Genomic DNA, 18,587 nt, shown 5'->3' on the forward strand with positions numbered 1-18,587 from the left:
AAAAAGTACATTGCTGGACTTGTATTTAAAGATAATTCATTTGACCCTCTTCGGCACAAACACGATGTTTTAAGTCAACTATGAGTCCAAATAACTGTTCTTCGACGCATAGTCGAAATGCAAAAGTTAATTATTACAGAAGGAGAACACACATTATGGGACAATTAAAAACATATAGATAACTAAATAAGGAAATGAATGTACGATATTCGGACCAAATTCATGTAGAGAATTTTTTGAGAAAAAAAAAGGTTGCCCGGTTCTGTGCAAGACCGACTTTACGTTATTTTGTTTCCTTTTGAAACATTATAACTCATTCTAATCTAAAATTTTACAAAGAAAAGGAATTAAAAAATAAATAAGAAACGGAATTGAGTAAAGAATCAAACATTAATAATAAAAAAAGTAATTGTAATATAATGTAACAAAAAAATTAGTAGTAGGTTAATAATTCAAACGGCCTCACTATTTCAGTCGGAAACGCACCGATTTCAGTGTTCAATTAACTAGTACACCTTACACGCCAGCAACAAGCATCAACTCCTTCACCGCCTGTGACTTACTGCATAAGCGCGTATTAAAAATACACCACCACAGTCAAAATAACCCTTAAATAAAAAAAAACAAAAAACACCTATTCAATCATCATGACCCTCAAACGTAACGCTAACTGTAAATGCCGAACAATATTTCTAAAAAAAAGGTACTCCACATAAAAAAACGTCAACGACCCAACTTTATTTTAATCGTTTTTAACACTACGGCAACGACCGGTAATCACCTAAAAAGACGTTGCCCCGAACGTTCCCGTGCGTCTTGACGTTGAAGCGCCCCCTAGCTTAGAGCCCTAACGGGCCCTCACATCGGGGTCCCTACTGGATCATAAGAGTATCCCGACCGTCCCTTCTGGAAACCCGAGATACCCCTTCCCAGGACGGCTACCTCTTCCCAGTCCTATCCTACTCAGGGTCCGGATATGTCCCACACATATCCCACCGTCATGCGTGCCAGAACCGTCCAACTTGCATCATCTATAACGAACCACGCTTCTAACTTACCCCGCTCAAATTTTTTAGACCTTAAATTGAGCGTAACTCAATAACTACTGGACCAATCTTCATAAAATTTTCACACGCACAACTTGAGGCACACTACTACAGCGTATTCTAAATTTCAATCAAATTGATCCAGTACTTTTGGAGATTTTTAAGCCACAAAATTTGAGTCTTAAATTGATAGCAACTAAAGAACCAATCTTCATAAAATTATTACACGCTTAACTTCTGATATACTGCTACAACATAACTAAATTTCAATGAAATCGATTGAATAGTTTTGAAGATTTTCGAGCCACAAAATTTTATACATAGTCCTGTAAATAAATATAAAAGGAAACCCCCAATTAAGTGACTGGTATTTTTTTGTTCTGCTCATACCTAAAAATATAAATTCATTTTCATCTCGTCCCACTTCCACCAGACGACCCAAATTAATACCATATTTTTCTTCGAAAAATTGGTGGGAAAACCAGCGATGAAAATTTTAGGTAGGATATAAATATAGGTCCGTACGTATCTCACCCTGTTTTTTGCTTAGTATTTTCGGACTGGATGAACCGATTCCGATGAAATTTGTCAAGATGATTTCTTTGTATATAGTGCACTGATGAAATCATAATTGAAAAGATCTATAATGGAAATATAGATCTTATGGATCCGATCACAAAATCGTATTTTTAAGTATAGGTATAAATATTCACATAATTTAATAACCCCCTTAGACAGTAAAGAGTTGTTCTGATAGCATTTTGTTTTATTTAAAACCTCATAAAATAGTAGGGGCAAAAAATTGTTTTTTCTTTTTTTTTTTGTACTTTCTGCATTCAAAGTCACATTCTTGAACAAGAATATCTTGTATTACACTGATATATCGCTTTGGTTACGTGTTTGAGCAATTTCATTCAGGGATACACCTATTTGTATTTCCTTACACGAAATAAAGGAAGTATTGTGATCGAGAAAAATTTCGGTTTTCATATTTCAACGGAAATATTCATTTTGACCATCCTTGAATTTATTTTGACTATTTTTGGCGTTACATCTGTACGTATGTATCTCGCATAACTCAAAAACGATTAGGATGTTGAAATTTTGAATTTAGGACTGTTGTAACATATAGTTGTGATCCTACCTTTTTGATTGCAATCGACTGAACCAAAAGTGTCCAAAAAAAAGCCCAAAATCCCCCAAAAATATGGATTTTAGACTTTTTCTTAATTTTAGTAATAAGCCCTCATTGAGAGCATTTCAACAATTGTCATAAATCGTACTTATTTTCATTGGTTCCAGAGTTATAGACAAAAGAAATGTCAATTAATGAAATATTTGGATCTTACAAAGGCACATCTATTAGAATTAAGACTTCATCTCCTTTTTTAACGTTTTTTTAATTATATTGATTTATTAATAATTATTAACCTCCGAGTGTAAAAAAAAATTACGATAAATAATAAATCGATAATAACAAAATTAAAAAATATCAGAAGTTATTTTTATTTTTTTTGTCTTCAGTCATTTGACTGGTTTGATGCAGCTCTCCAAGATTCCCTATCTACTGCTAGTCGTTTCATTTCAGTATACCCTCTACATCCTACATCCCCAACAATTTGTTTTACATACTCCAAACGTGGCCTGCCTACACAATTTTTCCGTTCTACCTGTCCTTCCAATATTAAAGCGACTATTCCAGGATGCCTTAGTATGTGGCCTATAAGTCTGTCTCTTCTTTTAACTATATTTTTCCAAACGCTTCTTTCTTCATCTATTTGCCGCAATACCTCTTCATTTGTCACTTTATCCACCCATCTGATTTTTAACATTCTCCTATAGCACCACATTTCAAAAGCTTCTAATCTTTTCTTCTCAGATACTCCGATCGTCCAAGTTTCACTTCCATATAAAGCGACACTCCAAACATACACTTTCAAAAATCTTTTCCTGACATTTAAATTAATTTTTGATGTGAACAAATTATATTTCTTACTGAAGGCTCGTTTAGCTTGTGCTATTCGGCATTTTATATCGCTCCTGCTTCGTCCATCTTTAGTAATTTTACTTCCCAAATAACAAAATTCTTCTACCTCCATAATGTTTTCTCCTCCTATTTTCACATTCAGCGGTCCATCTTTGTTATTTCTACTAAATTTCATTACTTTTGTTTTGTTCTTGTTTATTTTCACGCGATAGTTTTTGCGTAGGACTTCATCTATGCCGTTCATTGTTTCTTCTAAATCCTTTTTACTCTCGCCTAGAATTACTATATCATCAGCAAATCGTAGCATCTTTATATTTTCACCTTGTACTGTTACTCCGAATCTAAATTAGAAGTTATAAATGAAATAAAATTTTACGTACTTTTCATTTTTTTTTAAATGTGTATATTTAACTTAATAGGCGTTCAAGGAACTCATGTGGTCTCCATATCAGATTTTTATTTTTCCTGTTTTTTTTTCAGTTATCGTTTTGCTTTAGGATTAACCGGATTTTTAAAAAAATTTGATATTTTGATAATTGGTTACAACCCCGGCCTTATCTTACCATTTAATTTTTATTGTGGGGGAGAGAATAAACTAATTTTAAGTCACAAATTTTATTGTTACTAAGAGACAAGACTGTACAATTAATAAACTAGACAACGATTTAAAGTTTAAATCCCTTGTCTTCCATTATCCTTCATTCATATACAAAGATTCTGTTCCGTAAAAGGAACGCAAAATAAACATCAAGAAAAACTGTCAAAGTTATGGACTCTTCCTCGATTTTTTAAAATGTTATTTTTCATTATATTACCACCAGATATTTGCATAAAAAATAAAAATTACAAGAATATTATTTTTCAAGTTAAATAACAAAAAGAATCATAATTTTTAATTAAGCTTTTAATGAAAACGTTTACGCCTATCCAAAATTGCAATCTACGGGGAAAAAACAACCGGGAAAGTATATAATAAAATTTCATAGTTATTTATCTATCAATATGGCAAGGCAACATTCGATATAACCTACCGTATTAGTAATATAAAGTTTAATTCTGTTATCGGTACAGGATATGACACGTACATCTAAGCCACGATGCATTTAACTTATTCGAATGTACGTCAGAACCACCCAAGCATTTAGCACACGTAACGTTTAGTTCAGAGAAAATGATAACGGGAAACCACTTCACTCTATTATTTCCATTATATGCCTAGTATTAAAAAAATAATAATAAATTTATATATGAAAAGGATATCAAATTAAGGATTTTCAGGACGTATTACACAAGTGAAAATAAATAAAATCTTTTATATAAAAATGGGTACAGAAACCCTTCATTTTTATAATTAATGGTTTGCAAAAAAATTCGCCCTGATTTCTACATAAAATTAATCCATAGTGATAAATTTGATAGTTGCATACGAAAGATTTAATAAAACAGATCCAGAAAAGTATTTCTTACAAAAAAAAGCTGATGTGGACAACATATGACTTCCTTGAACGCCTATTAAATTACATATACACAATTTTTTTAAATGAAAAGTACGTAAAACTTTATTTCATTAATAACTTCGAATATTTTATTTTATTGTTATTATTGAATAATTCTTTATCGTAAAAATGTTTTTACAATCACAGGTTAATAAATATTAATAAATCAATATATTAAATTAAAAAAAAGTTAAAATAGGAGATGAAGTCTTAATTCTAATCGATGTGCCTTTGTAAGATCCAAATATTTCATTAATTGACATTTTTTTTGGCTATAACTCTGGAACCGATGAAAATAAGAACCACTTATGATATATCGTTGAAAAGCTCACAATGAGGGCTTATTACTGCCGTTAACAAAAGTAAAAAATGCAGGCTTTTTTTTTAATTTTAGGTTTTTTTTTTACACTTTTGGTTCACTCGATTGCAATAAAAAAGGGAGGTGCACAACTAGGTGTTACAACAGTCCTAAATCCAAAATTTAAACATCCTACGGCTAATCGTTTTTGAATTATACTACATACATTTAAAAAAAATGAGATGAAGTCTGATTCGAACCGATGAGCCTTCCTCTTGTAAGATTCAAATATTTAATTAAATAAAACTTTACTTGGCTATAACTCTGGAACCGATGAAAATAAGAACCACTTATGATATATCGTTGAAAAGCTCTCAATGAGAGCTTATTACTGCCGTTAATAAAAGTAAAAAATGCAGGCATTTTTTTAATTTTAGGTTTTTTTTACACTTTTGGTTCACTCGATTGCAATAAAAAAGGGAGGTGCACAACTAGGTGTTACAACAGTCCTAAATCCAAAATTTAAACATCCTACGGCTAATCGTTTTTGAATTATACTAGATACATACATACGTACGTACAGACATCAGGCCGGCACTAGTCAAAATGGATTCACGGATGGTCCAAATGGATATTTCCGTTGAAATATGGAAACCGAAGTTTTTCGCGATCATAATACTTCCTTCACTTTACAAGGAAGTAAAATCGGTGTAGACAATTTTACTTTCTCGGCTAATATAGTTAGAATAAATTAAAGGGGATGTATGATGATGATGTTCAAAATGGAGCAAGGATTTTTTTTCAAATCTTTACGTTTTAGAGTCAAATTAGTTCATCTAAATTAAAGAAAAAAAGAAATTTAGGCGATTACGTATATCGCACTGCTTCTGACCTTATATATCAGGACTGACTGTACTGATTTTCTTCAAATGTGATTAAAATACTTCTATATATAAGATTTATATCGAGAATATTCAGACGATATATTGCAGCTGATGGATGAACGTAGAAAATATAAGAATGCTAGTGATGAAGAAAGTAAAAGGAACTATCGGCAATTAAGAAATGCTATAAACAGGAAGTGCAAACTGGCGAAAGAAGAGTGGATTAAAGAAAAGTGTTCAAAAGTGGAAAGAGAAATGAACATTAGTAAAATAGACGGAGCATACAGGAAAGTTAAGGAAAATTTTGGGGTACATAAATTAAAATCTAATAGTGTTAAACAAAGATGGTACACGAAAGGTATATAATACGAAATATATACCAAATATATAATACGAAAGGTAAAGTCGATAGATGGGTGGAATATATTGAAGAGTTATACGGAGGAAATAAATTAGAAAATGGTGTTATAGAGGAAGAAGAGGAAGTTGAAGAGGATGAAATGGGAGAAACAATACTGAGATCTGAATTTAAGAGAGCATTAAAAGATTTAAATGGCAGAAAGGCTCCTGGAATAGACGGAATACCTGTAGAATTACTGCGCAGTGCAGGTGAGGAAGCGATTGATAGATTATACAAACTGGTGTGTAATATTTATGAAAATGGGAAATTTCCATCAGACTTCAAAAAAAGTGTTATAGTTATGATACCAAAGAAAGCAGGGGCAGATAAATGTGAAGAATACAGAACAATTAGTTTAACTAGTCGTGCATCAAAAATCTTAACTAGAATTTTATACAGAAGAATTGAGAGGCGAGTGGAAGAAGTGTTAGGAGAAGACCGATTTGGTTTCAGGAAAAGTATAGGGACAAGGGAAGCAATTTTAGGCCTCAGATTAAAAGTAGAAGGAAGATTAAAGAAAAACAAACCGACATGCTTGGCGTTTATAGACCTAGAAAAGGCTTTCGATAACGTAGACTGGAATAAAATGTTCAGCATTTTAAAAAAATTAGGGTTCAAATACAGAGATAGAAGAACAATTGCTAACATGTACAGGAACCAAACAGCAACAATAACAATTGAAGAACATAAGAAACAAGCCCTAATAAGAAAGGGAGTCCGACAAGGATGTTCCCTATCGCCGTTACTATGTTAGCAATTGTTCTTCTATCTATGTAATTGAACCCTAATTTTTTAAAATGCTGAACATTTTATTCCAGTCTACGTTATCGAATGCCTTTTCTAGATCTATAAACGCCAAGTATGTCGGTTTGTTTTTCTTTAATCTTCCTTCTACTATTAATCTGAGGCCTAAAATTGCTTCCCTTGTCCCTATACTTTTCCTGAAACCAAATCGGTCTTCTCCTAACACTTCTTCCACTCTCCTCTCGATTCTTCTGTATAGAATTCTAGTTAAGACTTTTGATGCATGACTAGTTAAACTAATTGTTCTCCAAATACTTTAAAAAAATTTTTTTTAGGTTCAAATTTCTCTAGTTTTATTCTAGACGATTTTTTTTTAATTTCTTACGTGTTATTAGAGTAAAAATTTACATTATTTATTTTTTTTTGTATTTGGATGCATTTGAAGATTAACAATTATTATGTGAACAAAAAACTGACATTCAATTACAGATACCTACTCTTGTTTTACCTTCTTGTACAAAGTAAAAGAAATATTGTGATAGCAAAAAATTTCGGTTCAACGGAAATATCCATTCTGACTAGTTTTGGCGTGACGTTTGTATGTAACTCACATAACTCAAAAACGATTGGCCGTATGATAATGAAATTTTGGATTTAGGACTGTTCTAACATCTATTTGTGCACCTTCCCTTTTGATTGCAATCGACTGAACCAAAAGTGTCCAAAAAAAATGTTTAGTTTTTCTTAACTGCAGTAATAAGCCCTCATTGAGAGCTTTTCAACTATATAGTTAAAAAAAATCCGATACCCCATTTTTAACATGATTACCATACTTTCCCTTTAATTAATTTAATTATATTACCCGAGAAAGTAAAATTGTCTTTTGTAATAGTGACTTTTTACTTCCTTGTACGAAGTAAAGGAAGTATTGTGATCGCGAAAAATTTCGGTTTTCAGATTTCATCGGAAATACCCATTTTGACCATCCCTGAATCCATTTTCACCAGTTTCGGTGTGAAGTCTGTACGTACGCATCTCGCATAATTCAAAAACGATTAGCCGTAGGATAATGAAATTTTGGATTTAAGACTATTGTAACATCTAGTTGTGCACCTCCCAGTTTGATTGCAATCGACTGGACAAGTGTCCAAAAAAAAACCCAAATTCCAAAAAAAATTTGGATTTTTAACTTTTTCTTAAGTGCAGAAATAAGCCCGTTGAGAGATTTTCAACGATATATCATAAGTAGTAGTACTTATTTTCACAGGTTCCAGAGTTATAGCCAAATCATATTTTAATTAATGAAATATTTGGATCTTATAAGAATTGTTTTCCTGCATCGGTTCGAATCAGGCTTCATCTCCTTTTTTTTTTATTTTTTTTATTTTTAATTTAAATAAAATGATTTATTAATAATTATTAACCTAATCTCTGATTGTAAAAAAAATTACGATAAATAATAACACAATAATAATATTAAAAAAAAAATATGAAAAAATATCAGAACTTATTAATGAAATAAAATTTTATGTAACTTTTATTTAAAAAAAAAAAAAATGTGTATAAGTAATTTAATAGGCGTACAAGTAAAATATGTGGTGTTTACATCAGATTTTTATTATAATAAAGTATTTTGCGAATTATGAAAAATATTACCGGAATTCGATTCCAAACCGTCCACCTCAAAGGTAAAAATGCGCTGCCGTGCAACTCGCAAAATGAAATAAGTCAGTGAAACCATAAAACAAGTAACAAAATGGATAAATTTAGGATAATGGACATCCCCCGTCTAAAATTCATCAAGAGATTGGACATTTTTAAACAATTAATGACAGATCAATTGATTAACTCAAATAACATGCGGGGAAAAATTTGATTTTCAAACAGCTAACAAAAAAATTCCCCTGAAAAACATATGAAGTTTTCCTTGAGGAAAATAAAACTATTTTGTTCGTTTTATTTTAGTATATTTCTATAGGATATGAAAAAAGAAAAAAAAATGGTAGAAGAAACAGCAATTCGTGATAAAGTGAGGAACCATTTGAATCCAAGAAATGTAATTTAAACAAAGATCCTCGGTACAGGTAAAGAGATTTTCTGGACGATGTCTATCGATCAATAACATAAGGTAAAGATTAGAAAACAATTCAATTATTAACCTATGAAACTATATTATACAACACTGATGAAGGTCAAATGCCAACAACCAAAGCCACGTTCAATGAACCGGTTCGCATAGATCTTAATAGGAAAAGAAAGCTGGGTGCAGTTCCACGTATGATTGTATTTATTTATAGGCTAATTGAAATAATAGTCGATTTAATTTTAAATATTCAAACAACTTATCAGAAAATAAATCTTTTATTCTGATCAGTACATAATAATACATTAATCTGATAACGTCAGGAGTGGGGTAAATCTATTCAATCCATAAAAATAAAGAGCTGTCTCAGCATTTGACTGGATGGATCAAGGGAAACTGAGGTAAAACCTTAATCGGTATTACAAAATATACTTTTTTTTAAATTATAAAATTAACAAAAAGAAGATTAGATTGAAATTCAAATTAATTATTAAAAATATAAACGCTATGTGAGAATATAATTAATAATAAAATTAAAATAATTACACAGAAGTTACGAACTCACCTCTGATTTTTATGAGATTTGGAATACAACTTATTTATGATGTTAACTCATTCATTACAATCGAAATTATTCGTCGGAAACGCCTTTCACCCAAGTAAGTTACAAAATACTCACAACCAAAATTTTATTATTTTGTACTATAAAAGTGTAATATACATACATTATTTGAGTAAATAATTTGAGTTCAGTTAAATTAAGTTAAAAATAAGGTCAAATTTGCTTAAGGTAAGTCAAGTAGATTACTTACAATCCAACCTAACCTAACCTTGATCTAAACCTAATTAATTAAATTTCACAAAGTTATTTATGACGTAAATAATGTATAATGCACATTTACTAAAACCCACATCTTAAGTTTAACTTAACTTAATTTAGTCGTCGGTGAATCTAATCTCAACATTAACTTAAATTTCACCGAAACCAAATTTAATCCGAGAATATGTACCGTATGTTTCAAAATGAATATCGGAGTTATAAAGCTACGTAATATTTCTCAAGTTACATTGATTAACTGTACGATAAATGAAAAAGCAATTCAAACAGTTTTAGCTGTATGTAAACTCATAACTGTTTTCTGTATCATCCGCTTGAAAACGCTAATAGCAAAGATGGCGATCTCCCCGACAGAAAGCGTTCTGTGTTTTGCAGTTTGCAAAGTGTAATTATTGTTGAACGTGCGTTCCCTTGTAATCCCCCGAGTACAATAACATTTGTAGACGCTATAAACAATATGAAACTACCGGCTGCATTACTAAAGGGGGAAGAGTACAGGACAATCGAGTGAGCCGTTCTTTTTCGAGGAAGAAGTTGGAATCAGGTCGGAGTTAAATTTAAAGACCGAGTCCCGGTCGTTGGGTGGGAGCCCGGGAACTACATAGTCGGACCCAATTCCCCCTCCTGGCGGTTAGAGGCAGGACCGATCGAGTCCCGGTCCCTGAGGTGGGCCTAGGAACGACATAGTCGGGTCTGGTTAACTCTCCCTGGGGATTTGAGGCAGGCGATCCAACCGGTGAGCCGAACTGCCGGTAAAGCGAGGGGGGTTCATTTGAGTTAAAGGACACTCTCCTCGACTGAGCTTTATTTGATTGTATGCCCTGCTCAGGGGAGTGGAGATGAAAAAGAGAAAAAAAAGCGTGTCTGGAATGCTATCTTGATATGCTACAACTATAGAGCTCTTTCCTCAACCTCAACACGAACTATATTTGACAACAAAATGGTGCGCCTCCTCATTGGCTGTACGTGATCGGTCGAATGAAATTCTCCCCGAAACGCTAGATTTGTCGCCGGGGACCTAATGACAGGTCTCGTTTGCCGTGGCCTCCACGTTCGATCTGATTCCGTGCGAGTTTATAAACCATCAAGTGTATTAGCCACAGTTACCAGCTGACCGACCCGACTTGAGGCAGATTGAAACAGCTGTTGCATCCATTACTCCAGACTTGTTGATTAAAATATGGAATGAATTCTTCATCGACTGGATGTGCGTCGTGTGACGAACGGTGCTTATATTGAAGACTTATAGGAAAGAATGTTTGCGTTGCTCTTTCATTTCATATATAATTTATCAATGTAAGTAAGACTTAATAAATATTATATTATCCTAATTATAATCCTTTCTTTTTTCCCCGTTTAGCCACCTGTAATTACCTTTCAGATAATACTTCAAAGGATGATATGTATGAGTGTAAATGAAGTGTAGTCTTATAAATTCTCTGTTCGACCGTTCCTGAGATGTGTGGTTAATTGAAACCCGACCACCAAAGAATACCAGTACCCACAATCTAGTATTCAAATCCGTATAAAAATAACTGACTTTACTAGGACTTGAACGCTGCAACTCTCGACTTCCAAATCAGCTGATTTGGGAAGACGCGTTCACCACTAGACCAACCCGGTGGGTTTTATTATATTATCCTAATAAATATTAGGATAACTTTACAACCCCGATATTCATTTTGAAATATTCTATAGATTACACTTATTCAGTGCTGAATTACGAAATTTTTGCTGAGGATATTGAGTAGCATACGTAGGGGACATACTAAATAAGGTGTACTCCAAATTTCATATAAAAATCGGACCAGTATATAATTACTACAAAAAATCACAATTCACAAAGCGTTAATGAAAAACATTATTTTTAGTATATATTTAAGTACATGTTTAACGGAATGCAAAATAACTCCATTTTTTTTTTTTTTTTTAAATAATTGAAGTTATAAAAGACCTTTCTCATCAGCTGAAGTATTGTGTTATTGATTAAACAAGAATTCTATTCTTTTCCTGTTCGATCATCTAAAGAGAAATCTGTTATCTAATAAGACAACCAGAAATTTCACAAGTTATTATTAATGGGAATTTTACCCAGATGTATCTGAGAAGCACAAGTTATATCCATATTTAAAATGAAATAGTTAAATCCAACCGGAGAATGGATTTTTAACTACAAACCCTGTCGATAATCATGAAATTTCCGCATAAGTTAGCGATAAATAAATAATCATAAGGGATATGTTTTCTCACAGCATATGCGTTTAGGGTATAATCCTAGGAAATAAAAAAAAACCTTTTTATGTGGAAATATTAAAGATCGATCGGCGGTTTCCGGTAAAACAATAATGGCAGACGAGCGTCAAGTGTACACGAATCTAGCTGGATCCTGTTTAACGGTCAATTACACTAAAAACATTTTATAAATTCAACCGAGTCCATACTCGAGGGGCTGAAATCACACGAGAATTGGATAGTAAAGATGTAATTTAAAAACAAACAGGAGTCTTTTAAGACTTCTTAAAAAAGAAGATACCTCTTTATTATTTTCCAAATTATTCCTTTTATTTACGGCATGTAAATTGTTGATTTTCATGGCGAAATAATAGTGCCTCTACCTTTCATCTTAAAGGTTCTAGGTTCAAATATAATTCATCAAGCTTGATATTTTTCGTGCGGTACAAAATTCAGTTTTCATAATTATCTACGATTGAAGTTAGCCTGAAGTTATAAAATAAATAAAAGTAATTTTCTATAAATGAATAATAAAAAAATATATATAAAACAAAAAACAAAGAAAGATTAGAAATAACAAAGATGGACCACTGAATGTGAAAATAGGAGGAGAAAAGATTATGGAGGTAGAAGAATTTTGTTATTTGGGAAGTAGAATTACTAAAGATGGACGAAGCAGGAGCGATATAAAATGCCGAATAGCACAAGCTAAACGAGCCTTCAGTAAGAAATATATTTTGTTCACATCAAAAATTAATTTAAATGTCAGGAAAAGATTTTTGAAAGTGTATGTTTGGAGTGTCGCTTTATATGGAAGTGAAACTTGGACGATCGGAGTATCTGAGAAGAAAAGATTAGAAGCTTGCGGTGCTATAGCAGAATGTTAAAAATCAGATGGATGGATAAAGCGAAAAATGAAGAGGTATTGCGGCAAATAGATGAAGAAAGCAGCGTTTGGAAAAATATAGTTAAAAGAAGAGACAGACTTATAGGCCACTTACTAAGGCATCCTGGAATAGTCGCTTTAATATTGGAAGGACAGGTAGAAGGGAAAAATTGTGTAGGCAGGCCACGTTTGGAATATGTAAAACAAATTGTTAGGGATGTAGGATGTAGAGGGTATACTGAAATGAAACGAGTAGCACTAGATAGGGAATGTTGGAGAGTTGCATCAAACCAGTCAAATGACTGAAGACAAAAAAAAAAGAAAAAAAAAACAAAAAATTAGTTCCAAAAAACGTAAAAATGATAAGTTATAAAGTAACTAAATTGAAATTAATTCTTTACGCATCAGAATGTTTGAACCTAAATAGAAGAATTAGAAACATTTTTTAGGACCCACAAAAAATCCTTAAAAAAGTTCACTGTCAAAATATTTTCGAAATCTTTCTGATCAAAACCGGAAACAAATTATAACCAGATCTTTTCCACACGGTTTTAGAAAAAATTAAATTTTAGAATCTCCAATTAGAAAGCCATCCCATAATTCTAAGAACAAAAACAATATAAATCAAAATCAACCGTTTAGCTTTCTCGGATGATCAGACACTTTTCTAATAAAAAACGTCAAATCAGCAGAAACAATTTTCTAAAAAAAAAAACCCGAATTATAAATTTCCATAAAACAAATACCCTAAATTCAAAATAAATATTTTTAAAAAGCAAAGAATTCGTTACAACTCAAATTTGGAAGTAAAAGAAAAATTTTAATATACAGATAAAACAATCCGATAAAATGGTGATGCGTAAATCAGGAATATGTAAAAAGCGTACGGAATACCCTAAGGAATTTACAACAAAAAAAAAACCGTTCCATAAACGCCAAAATAAGACATTTTATAATACGGCAATTAAACCCGAAAGGCTTTACGTATTGGAATATTAAAACATAAATAATTTTAAGAGAAAATTAGATAAAATTTTCCAAAGAATTTTAAGACTTTAAATAACGAAATCTCATGAACAGAAAATAATCAAAGAAAAAATTAATTTGATAGGAAAGAAAATATATTTTCCAGAAGTATTTCAAAAATGGACAAAAAAGTTGATAAAGAAAATATTCGATTTCTTTAAAAACTGGATTAACTTGTTTCTCAGGAAAGAGTTAGGAAAAAATATAAATTTTTGGTAAGGAAATTCAGTATAGAGAAATTTTTAAGGGGGAAAAATACAATAACAGATTTTCAAGCAAAAAAAAAAAAAGAATAAAACTCGTACAAATAAATTTACGAAGTAAAAACAACACAATATGTAATAAAAATCATAACGCGGTCAAAAATGGCAATTAAAAAAAATACATAAAAACCTTATAAAAACAATTAACCAGTCTTAATGTACAGAATTGAAGCACGGATGAGCAAAAAGGAAGATAAAAATATCATTTATGAAAAATTACATGAAATCGGGAAAAATTACTAAATGAAAATATTCCAACTTAATTTCTAATTGTTCTCCCCTTAATGACCAAATAAAATCATACAGTTGAAACGGAATGACTAGCATCAAAATATTTCTGGAAATCGATTGCCCCTGCTGATAAAAAAAAGTTATAAGCGAGCAGTAGAGATGGTGGAAGACCAAAGAAAAAGAACTTCCAAAACAAGTAGAAATGATTAACCAATGATATCAGTTAATAATTATTTATATTAAAAAAAAAATTATTTCTTTAACATGGTAGAGTGGTAGCGATATTGATCATTCACGTAAAAGATTCAGAGTTGGAATTCCTGTTTAGATTTAGCATATTATCATATGCTAAAAATCCAATGTAACATCAAGAAATTTTTATTAAGAGGAGGCTTCTTGTTTCTAGAATAAATAATTTTTTTTCTTTTAAATAGATAATTATATAGATATATTATTGGAGTAATACTAGGATTTATCCGGTATGACACTTTATGTAATAATAATTATTATAATAATCATAAAAATAAAACGATAAGTAAAAATAGTTTTAAAAAAACCCTGATAAACACGAACCGCAATAAATATATTTTATATAACAGAATGTTAAGTTGTATTTTGCGCATGCGTGTATATATATATATATTGTAAGTAATGCTAAAACAAGTATTTAACACAACTTGAAAACAGTTCTCATATAATATTATCAGTTAACGAACATATTAAATAAAAATCTATAATTAAGATTAAGTAATACATAAATATTCATTACCGCTATATTAGGCTTGTCTTCAAAATAAAATTAACACATTACACGTTTTACAACACAGTTCTAATAATTATTAAAATCCAATTTCAAACAAAATCCGTCAGGTTGTAATCACATGTAACAATAAAATAGGCGGGCGCACTTCAAAATCTGTATAAATTAATTAAAAGTTATAATAATTCACAAATAATTAAATAACCGAATAGTTACGAAGTCAAACATCAATTATTTTTACAATAAAACACAGTTTAATAACAAAAAAAAACAACACAAATTTAGTATTACACTTACTTGAAAAGAATTAAAGAAAGAAGTACAACAACCGTATCGTGTAAATTTGTGATTAATACTACTGCTTGCAGCCGTTCGTTGCGGAGACAGCAAGTAACAGTGTTAGTTAGTAATAGTGGGGGGAATATATGATGTCATCGTTGTTGTTTACAGCAATTGGGGAACACGTATATCTATTCAGAAACGTGTTAACTTCCCGACAACACTACAATAAAAAAAAATTATGGAATACATTTATAAAACGATGTAGTTTAATAGTAGCCAATTATAATTTTGATTGGTTATAAATTCTAAATAAAAATTAATAATTACTATTTCTCAAACGAAATTATTCACCTGAATTCAGAACGCAATAATTTTATGTTTTTTGGTTTGTTTTTTTTGTCCCGTATGCGTACCTTTAGTACTCAACAGAATGCGATTAAACTTTGATGAATTGTGCGCACGCCCGCGAAGATTTCTGAATTAGTTTTCATCCGCCATGTGGCGCCGGGATCGAAAATTTCGAAAAATTGTATTTAGGGTCCGATTTTGTTCATATTTAAAATAAACAACATTTTCTTCTAAGTTTTCGTCGATTTTGTTGTTAATAAGAGTCGACATGTTTAAAATTTTATTTCTTTTTTGTTGACATTATTTACATCAATATTCTTATAATTAAATTCTCTACGATTTACGTTTAAAAAATGTATCATTTATCGCCAATTTAACAACGTTATTGTACGTCAAACGTAAAAAAAAAAAATGTGTTTTTTTACGCTATTTTTGGCGTTTTACACGGGATATCTTAGAAACTAACAGAGATACATTTCTGGAACCTATTTTTTCCCCCACCTTAAAGACCACGAGAAACAATTGAATTTTCCCCTTAATTGACCTTCCCAGAATTTCAGAAAGCCTTAATTTACCCGGAGGAACTGAAACTCGGGCGAAATCTTTCACCCTGTACAACTCGCTTTTCTTTCTTTTTCCTGTTTAGCCTCCGGTAACTACCGTTTAGATAATTCTTCAGAGGATGATATATGTGTATAACTCGCTAACGAAACGTTTTCGGACCTATGTTTGTCCTCTAGAATGAGTTGTTAAAGTATTGCCTTATCCTCCTGAATCATTCAGTATATTAGTTACGTGAAAAGAAATATTTTTTGCAGAAAATGAACACGCTAGGTGGCGCTGGGGTGAAATACCCATGTAAAACACAACCCAACCTTATATTGGTAGGTATTAAATAATAAAAAGGCATGTGTAAATGTAAATGTAATTTTTATTATTACCATCCATTACCTTACATTTAGAGTAAATGTTGGAAGTGGCCGCCATCTTCTTGAATACAAGCTTCAATTCTTTTTACAGCGTTTCTTGCAACTTTTTTCAAAATTTGTGGCCGGATATTTAGTACAGCTTGTTCAATATCGACTTTCAATCGTTCAAGTGTTCGCGGTTTGTCGCCGTAGACTTTTTCTTTGAGGTAACCCCGTAGAAAAAAATCCGCCGCAGTCAAATCTGGAGATCTTGGTGGCCACAAGCCTCGAGCCGGTTTATTTGGGTACTTATAGCGAAACAAATCTTGCAGTGCAACCGCCGATTTCGTACTGAAGTACTACTGGACAATGAAAACACGTTCATCTAACGGTAACACCATCTTGTCTCTAGCAATACACTGAACGTTATGATTGCATTCAATCGGTAGTGTTCTACTGCCTCGCCGCGATGTTCAGATGTTGGACGAGTCCATTTCAGTAACGAGTAGGGGAGTAAGCTTGACTTTTGAAATTTCATGGATGAGTGATTGATGGGTTGCGTTTTATATGGGACACCCTGTATTTCGAAAAATGTATTTATGATCCGATTTGACTCATATTCAGAATATATATTAGTTACGTGAAAAAAAATTATATTTGCGAAAAAGAGAAATAGGTAAAAGGGGTTAAAGGGAAAAAAGGAAGGAAAGAAGGGGAAAAGGAAAAAAGACAAGAAGGGGAAAAAGGGAAAAGGGAAGATGGGATAAAGTGAAAGATTGAATTTAATTCCGTAATGTTGGTAAGTTTTATCGAATTTTCATTTTCATATGTTCATTTAATCTCTATATATAGATAGATCGATAGATAGATAAAGTATATATATATATCTATATAGATAGATAGATGTATCTATATATATAGATTATATATAAACTGAAATCTAGCAATGGTGAAGCATTTCCAGGTCAGTTAGTTTCATAATAAATCTTGTAGTCTAGCCGGTATCCGTTTTAAAATGGAAATATTCTGACTTCTACTATATTATCGCTAATTTTTTTCTTTAATGCCCCGGATGATATAGTAATTCTAGCCGAGAGTAAAAAGGAATCTTGGAGAGCTGCATCAAACCAGTCAAATGACTGAAGACAAAAAAATAAATAAATAAATCTTTCAAAATATACTTTTCTGCATTGCAGGTCCAACCTACCGGATTATTCTAGGGAACTCGTCTTCCCAAATCAGCTGATTTGGAAGTCGAGAGTTCCAGCGTTCAAGTCCTAGTAAAGCCAGTTATTTTTACACCGATTTGAATACTAGATCGTGGATACCGGTGTAAGGACACCGGTATCCACGTTAATTGAAACGCAACCACCACCAAAGGTGGTGGTTGCGTTTCAATTAACCACATATCTAAGGTATGGTCAACCTGAGATTGTTCAAGTGTCCGTTTACATACATATCATCCGCTGAAGTAATACCTTATTCCGGAGATTAAATAGAAAAAACAAATGGTCCGGAGTCTATAATATAAAAGAATTGTAGATATTTCTCGATAGTTTTATATATGAAACCCACGGGGTTGGTACAGTGGTGAACGCGTCTTCCCAAATCAGCTGATTTGGAAGTCGAGAGTTCCAGCGTTCAAGTCCTAGTAATTCTAGTCGAGAGTAAAAAGGATTTAGAAAAAACAATCAACGGCATACATGAAGTCCTACGCAAGAACTATCCCGTGAAAATAAACAAGAATAAAACAAAAGTAATGAAATGTAGTAGAAATAACAAAGATGGACCACTGAATGTGAAAATAGGAGGAGAAAAGATTATGGAGGTAGAAGAATTTTGTTATTTGGGAAGTACAATTACTAAAGATGGACG

At 31.8% G+C, this 18,587-nt stretch overlaps 1 protein-coding gene across 3 annotated transcripts in view; it reads right to left on the bottom strand.

Moving 5' to 3' along the window:
- Window positions 1-15,552, bottom strand: part of LOC142332858 (ras-like GTP-binding protein RhoL) — a 202,798-nt gene extending 187,246 nt beyond the window's left edge. For 2 of the 3 annotated variants that reach the window (XM_075379533.1, XM_075379531.1), the window contains exon 1: window positions 15,184-15,516. The gene's annotated coding sequence lies outside the window, so the exon portion shown is untranslated. Of the gene's footprint in view, window positions 1-15,183 lie in introns of all 3 variants that reach the window. The other variant, XM_075379532.1, reaches the window with a different exon arrangement.
- Window positions 15,553-18,587: the final 3,035 nt, after the last annotated feature.

This window comes from Lycorma delicatula, chromosome 12, assembly GCF_047948215.1.
Source record: "Lycorma delicatula isolate Av1 chromosome 12, ASM4794821v1, whole genome shotgun sequence".
Classification (NCBI taxonomy): domain Eukaryota; kingdom Metazoa; phylum Arthropoda; class Insecta; order Hemiptera; family Fulgoridae; genus Lycorma; species Lycorma delicatula.